The following is a 6,033-nucleotide window of genomic DNA, read 5'->3' on the forward strand; positions in this document are numbered from 1 at the left end:
GTATAATAGTTTTTTATGTTGTTTAAAAATAGATTTGCAATGAAGAAGTCTTTGGTCTTGCAAAATTTCCGAGGATATGAAGCTTCATTCTACTTGCTGCTTTTCTCTCCAGGGGTTTTATGAACCTTACTCCCTAGGAAAGTCAGCTACCTTGTCTGCTACTCTGTGCTCTGGCGCCACATATTGGATTACCAACCAACAAAGTAAACACAGACTTGCTTGCATTTACTAATCTCTAGTGAACAATTTCACATTTTTCACCATATCAAAGATTCTGCTTGTGGTTTGGATGGCATCTCTCTCTCTCCCAACTCCACAGTGTCTTTGTACATAGTCAAAGCCCCTTTTCAAATTTACAATCTCTGATAGGGATAGAGTAAGCAAGATAAGCACAGTCTTGCGCTCTGGTAGCGTAGTGGTAACGAATCAGGCTGCTAATCTCAGGGTCAGCAGTTCGAAACTACCTATTGTTCTGCGGGAGAAAGATGAGGCTTTCTGCTCCCGTAAAGATTTACAGCCTCAGAAACCCTGTACAGGGTCGCTATGAGTCAGAACTGACTCCACAGCACATAACAACAACAACTTGTGCTTACTTAGTAATCAGTTAGTTAACAATTTTACTTGTTAGAAACTCATGTGAATTATTCACTATACATTAGTAAGTACAAATAAGTCTGTTATTCAGCCTCTACCCACACAACTTGTGATATTGTTATCATGGCACCATTGGCCTTGGGATGTCTCCGGGAAGCTAAAGTGGTCCATCATTGGTATAGTTTGGACAATTGTTTATTCCCAACTCATGATGGTTACTTTTTGAATCCCAAGGACAATGAGGAACATAATACAGCATTTTTTTCCTAAGTTACACAGACAACTTGATATGATGCCCTCTAGTGTCCCAACCTTAGCTGCAGAACTAACACATCACCCAAAATAAAGCAGAGACAGAGTTTAAAAAAGAAAGACAAAAATCCTTTGATTAAAGTAGCTTGAAAGATTTTTTATGATCTCTTCTTCACTGAAGAGGATGCTATGGGTATCTCCCCCATAACCCCCATATCCCCACAATCTCTCACTACTTCAGTGCACAGTGGCCCACCTATCAGCTGTCAGTACCAACATTTCTTTGTCAAGGTTTTGCTCTGACCTTGGAGTCACTTTCATGGGAAGGTGAAATGTTAGGGAATAAATGTCCCCTGGCAACAGCTCTCAAAAAAGGCTGATATAAACTGATGTTTTAGCATCCCAGTTCACGTGGTCCTCAGGTGGAATAACTGCAAAGCATATGTCTTACACTGGCTTCCAGAACTGTCAAATTAATCTGGTCAAATTACTCTTCAGCTTCCCACAATGGTGGCTGTTTTGACTTCCTTAATTGGCTGATTTTCCTCTTCTACCTCTGGTAGCATAATGGTTATGAATCGGGCTTCGAACTTTAAGGCCAGCAGTTTGAAACTACCAGCTGCTCTGTGGGAGAAAGATGAGGTTTTCTGCTTCCGTAAAGATTTACAGCCTCCGAAATCCTATACAGAGTCGCTCTGGGTTGGAACCAACTCAATGGCACTTAACAACAACAACAACTTCATTACTGGTGCTTCCTGCACCTCCCAAGTACACAATCGTTGTTGTTGTTGTTAGAAATGAATCCCGATGTCGCATGAAAGACACTCGGTGAGACTAAATTACCTTGTTGTTGTTGTTAAGTGCCGTCGAGTCGGTCCGACCCAGAGCGACCCTGTACAGGGTTTCCGAGGGTGTAAATCCTTACGGGAGTAGAAAGCCTCATCTTTCTCCCGCGGAGCGGCTGGTAGTTTCGAACTGCTGACCTTAAGGTTCGCAGCCCGATTCATAACCACTACGCTACCAGAGCTCCTTGGCAAAGTAAAATTTACTCCTGAAAGAGGGTGCCTGCGCATAGCTGTACATACACGAACAGGCTAGCGAGCACACCGAGTGGGCAGTCCACTCGGGTTTGTAATCCCTGATGCGAGTCTCAAGGCTGCGTCTCACCCTTGGCTAGGGTTTTGACCGCACAATCTATTCCCTTACTCGGTTGGCTAGTTCAAATTTTTAAGGCGCACATTCCTACTTTAGGAAAAGAAGAGCGGGGTCAGTCTTTGCTCCAGGAAGTAGTTTAAGGATAAAGAAAGTTATCATAAATTCCTTACTCCAGGAAGTGGTTTAAATAAAAAGAAAGTGACCATAAATTCTTTACTCACTTCAGGAAGTAACCAAAGAAAAAGAGAGAGATCATAAAGTCTTTACTTCAGGAAATAAAAAAAAGTTACCAGAATATAATAAACAGGATTATAATTTTTTTCCACATTGTTAAATGCCCTTGAGTTGATTCTGACTCATAGAGTTTCTGAGGAGCGGCTGGCTGGTGAGTTTGTACTGTCGACCTTGTAGCTCAAACAGACCTTGCAGACCAGTACTTATCCTACAGCGCCACATTGGGACTCGTAGTAAACAAGTACGGGTCTTCAAAAAAATTCATAGAAAAATGGAATTGACAGATTATGAAATGTTTCCATGAACTTTTTGAAGTTTTATTTCTTTTAAAGCTTTGCTTCAGAGTCTTCCAAACTAAGGTAACTCCTCTGTCGTGGACTGCAAATTGGCCACAAATGTTCACCTTTATAGATGTCTTTACGTTGTGATGTAGCTCCTCCCATCAAGTGGAAGGCCAGCCTTATGTTTTTATGTTTTGCTGTAGCCAATAGAATATGGAAGAGTAATGGCATACCGGTTTCCAGCCTAGACTTTGGGGAGTTTGGAATATTTCTAGTCTTTATTTGAGATTTGTGAAGAATAAATGGCTGCTTTTTTTTTTTTTTTTTTTAATGGCTGCTTTTTTAAAGCATTGTTTTGTAGTTGTTGTTAAGTGCTGTTGAGTCAGACTCATAGTGTGAGAAATTCTCCAGACAGTCCGTCTTCAGGAATAAAGGGCCCACAAGATTGCTAGATTCCCAGAGCAACAGGGCCTAAGTCCCTGGGGTATGTGAACAGGATGAATTGGGGGAGGAGGAGGAAGAAATGTGTTCCCTAGGAACTTTAAATAAGAATACAGCCATCAAGCCAAAAGATTGTTATCAAGAGTAACAAAGGGGTGGGGTGGGGGTGGGAGTGGGGGGCAGACAACTTTTAAGAATTCTTTGCAGGCCAACCTTGAGCTCAGCCTGTGTCCAATTTTGCAAAATCAAATAAAGAAAGCCCCATTCTCACTAAAATGAGTACAGATTGGACTTCTTGAGTGTTTGTCAGTAAGCACTTGTGATAGCTCATTGGTGACCTCATAACCAAAAGGGACTGAGGCAGTATCCAGGACATTGACAATGTTTCCCACAACAGTGAACCTGTATACAGTTTCTGAGGAGCAGCTGGTGGGTTTGAACTGCCGACCTCACCTTGTGGGTCAAAGTGCATTATCCTACAGTGCTACACCAGGACTCCAGAAGCATTGTTTTAGTCATTAAGATTTGTTATGTAATAGAAACTGATCAACCCCCACCCCAGTCCATGTTTAGTTCCTTGAATGAGGGTATTGTTTTTCTTTAAGGAAAGTATCTTTCCAGGCACAGAGAGGTAAAGACTTTCACAGGGAAGTTCAGTAGAGGCTGGGTGTCAGTTGCTGTTAAAATTCAGGGCTTCAGTTCTGAATCATGTTGCCTGGTTTGCCTGTTAGTTGCTGCTTTTCCTCTCCAGCAAGTTGGTAGCCTGGCTGATGTTTTTTGTTTTGTTTTGTTTTTCCAAAGCTCTCTTTTTACAGAGCTGTTAGGTAGGAGGCCACTATGTTTTCACGGATTGTGCTGATGACATATGTGTCTGATAGGGCTTGAAGCGCCTGCAAAGTTGGCCTGAGATGGAGAGCTTACTAAAGCACTGTAGTTGTTGGAAGCCGGAGAATTTATGGAGCGTTCAAGCCAGCAGGATGCAGCATCAACAGCACTGAACTGAAAGAGTTGAGAGGCCTAATCCTGGCTTTGACTGGAATCCTGGTTTTTGTTGATGTATGATCTTGGAGGAGACCCTTGATTTGCATGTTGTTGGCTGATACCAGGTGGTCTCTGAAGTCTCTTTCAGCTCTAAAATGTCAGGATCCTAGGATTGAACAGGGGCTTCCTGTAAATGAAAAGCCAGAAAGCATGGGTTAATTGTAGAAGAGTGGGTCTCTACAGGCTAGAAGAGTGGGTCTCAAACTGGCGCCCCTGGCCCCTGTACCTGTATCATCAGTACCATCTGAGAGTATCATAGAAGCCAAAATCCTCCAGCTCCATCCCTGACCTACTGAATCTGAATCTCTGGGGGTGGGACCCAGCAATCTGAGGACTAACAAATCCTCCAGGCGATGCTAAAGCAAACCTGTCTTTGAGAAGTCCTGATCCAGAGCCTTGCAGTTCAGTGTGGTTCTTAGCATTGGCATCATGTGGGAACTCACGGAAAAGAGACCTTTAGTACCACCTCCTCAGAACCTGCATTTCAATGAGATTCCCAGGTGACTGAAAGCACATTAAAGCTGAGAAACCCTGGCATAGATTCCTAGGCTCCATTCTAGGAGACTGTGATTTATTCGTTCTGGGTCAGAGTCAAATAATGAATATTTCTAAAAAGTTCCCAGGTATTGCTGATGCTACAGGCTAGGGGACCATTCTTTGAGTAGCAAGGTTGTAGGTTCAGGCCAGGCTTAGAATCTTGACATGGAGGAGGTGAAGCAGGGGAGAAGTATCAAGCTGCAAGTTAGTCTGAGCCACTCTGTACAGATGTGTGGGCTGTGATCTGGCTAACCACAACAGACACCATTCACATAGGCTATCAGTCAAAGACCTGAGACCAAAAGCTAAGTAAGAGACAGGGGCTGCCTAAAGAGTGGATTTTAGAGAAAGCCAGAATTGGGTTTGAATTTTAATCCTGCCCGTTAAGTTGCCATGTGATTTTTGGAGATTCACTTAATGCTGAGTCTCAATCTGTGGAATGGAGATGGTAATCCCAGCCTCATAGCATGAGATACTTACTCAATGGCAAACACCTAACATAAGCAGATAATCTTTGTCTTGGACTTTTCCTTTCAGTGAAAGGGATGGCAGCATCATCAGATTTTGAGGTCCCCTTTCCTACTTCAGTCTCTCTCTGGCTAGGGGCCTACTAGCCTGGGTCTGGTGGGGCTGAAGGCCAGGTGAGTATGAGAGACTTTTCTTTAGCATTCCCAAGGGTCAGATGAAGGTGATGCAGCCATAATGCAGCCTGTGTATATTAGGAAACCTTCCCATGGGTTTATACCAATCGATGCTTAAAAATATCCAATGTAGCGAATTTCACACCCTGTCCTGGGCTCACCTGCGTATCAAAGTCACTAAAGATAGCCGCAGCCCCTGGTCCTGCCCCTTCTCTTCTCTGATCCCACCAGGGCCCTGAAATCACACAGAGGCTTTGATTTTGCAAGTGACACCTTGGCTGCTCAGGCTAGAAAATCTCCTCCTCCCCACAAAGGACCTAGTTAAGCTCTTCATGTATTTGTGTGAGAGAAAAAAGGGGCAGGGCACCCTGAAACAAACCTAAAGACCAAATAAAAGTATGCATTTGCCGGGGAGCCTTTCAGATGCACAGCAAGCAAAACAAGATGCCTTCAAAGTTAATGAAAACACATTCCAACCAGGGGGAAGGTTAACAGACAAAAGGAACTTCGATGGTGTACATTTTTTGAAATTATATACCTTTGTATTTGACTTTTGCATTTTAGGAAAAGAAAAAGAAAAAAATTATTATTATCATAATTCAGTATGGGTTGAATTTGTATGGGGAGGAGTAAGGGCTCCTGAAACTCAGAAAGTATTTCAACCTCGGACAGCCACAAGAGGGCATCCGAGATCCAGGGAAACAACATATACTACAAGGTGTTTTCAAGGAGTGACAAAACTGGCAGGTTTAACCTGAGGGTGGAATTTTTAGGGTGACTGTGATTCCTAGAAACCTTCTTTCTTAATAGGTATTCACTTTCACATGAGAAAGGAGTAATCTACTCTTTTATTGTTG

The sequence above is a fragment of the Chrysochloris asiatica genome, unplaced genomic scaffold, assembly GCF_000296735.1.
Source record: "Chrysochloris asiatica unplaced genomic scaffold, ChrAsi1.0 scaffold00141, whole genome shotgun sequence".
Classification (NCBI taxonomy): Eukaryota; Metazoa; Chordata; class Mammalia; order Afrosoricida; family Chrysochloridae; genus Chrysochloris; species Chrysochloris asiatica.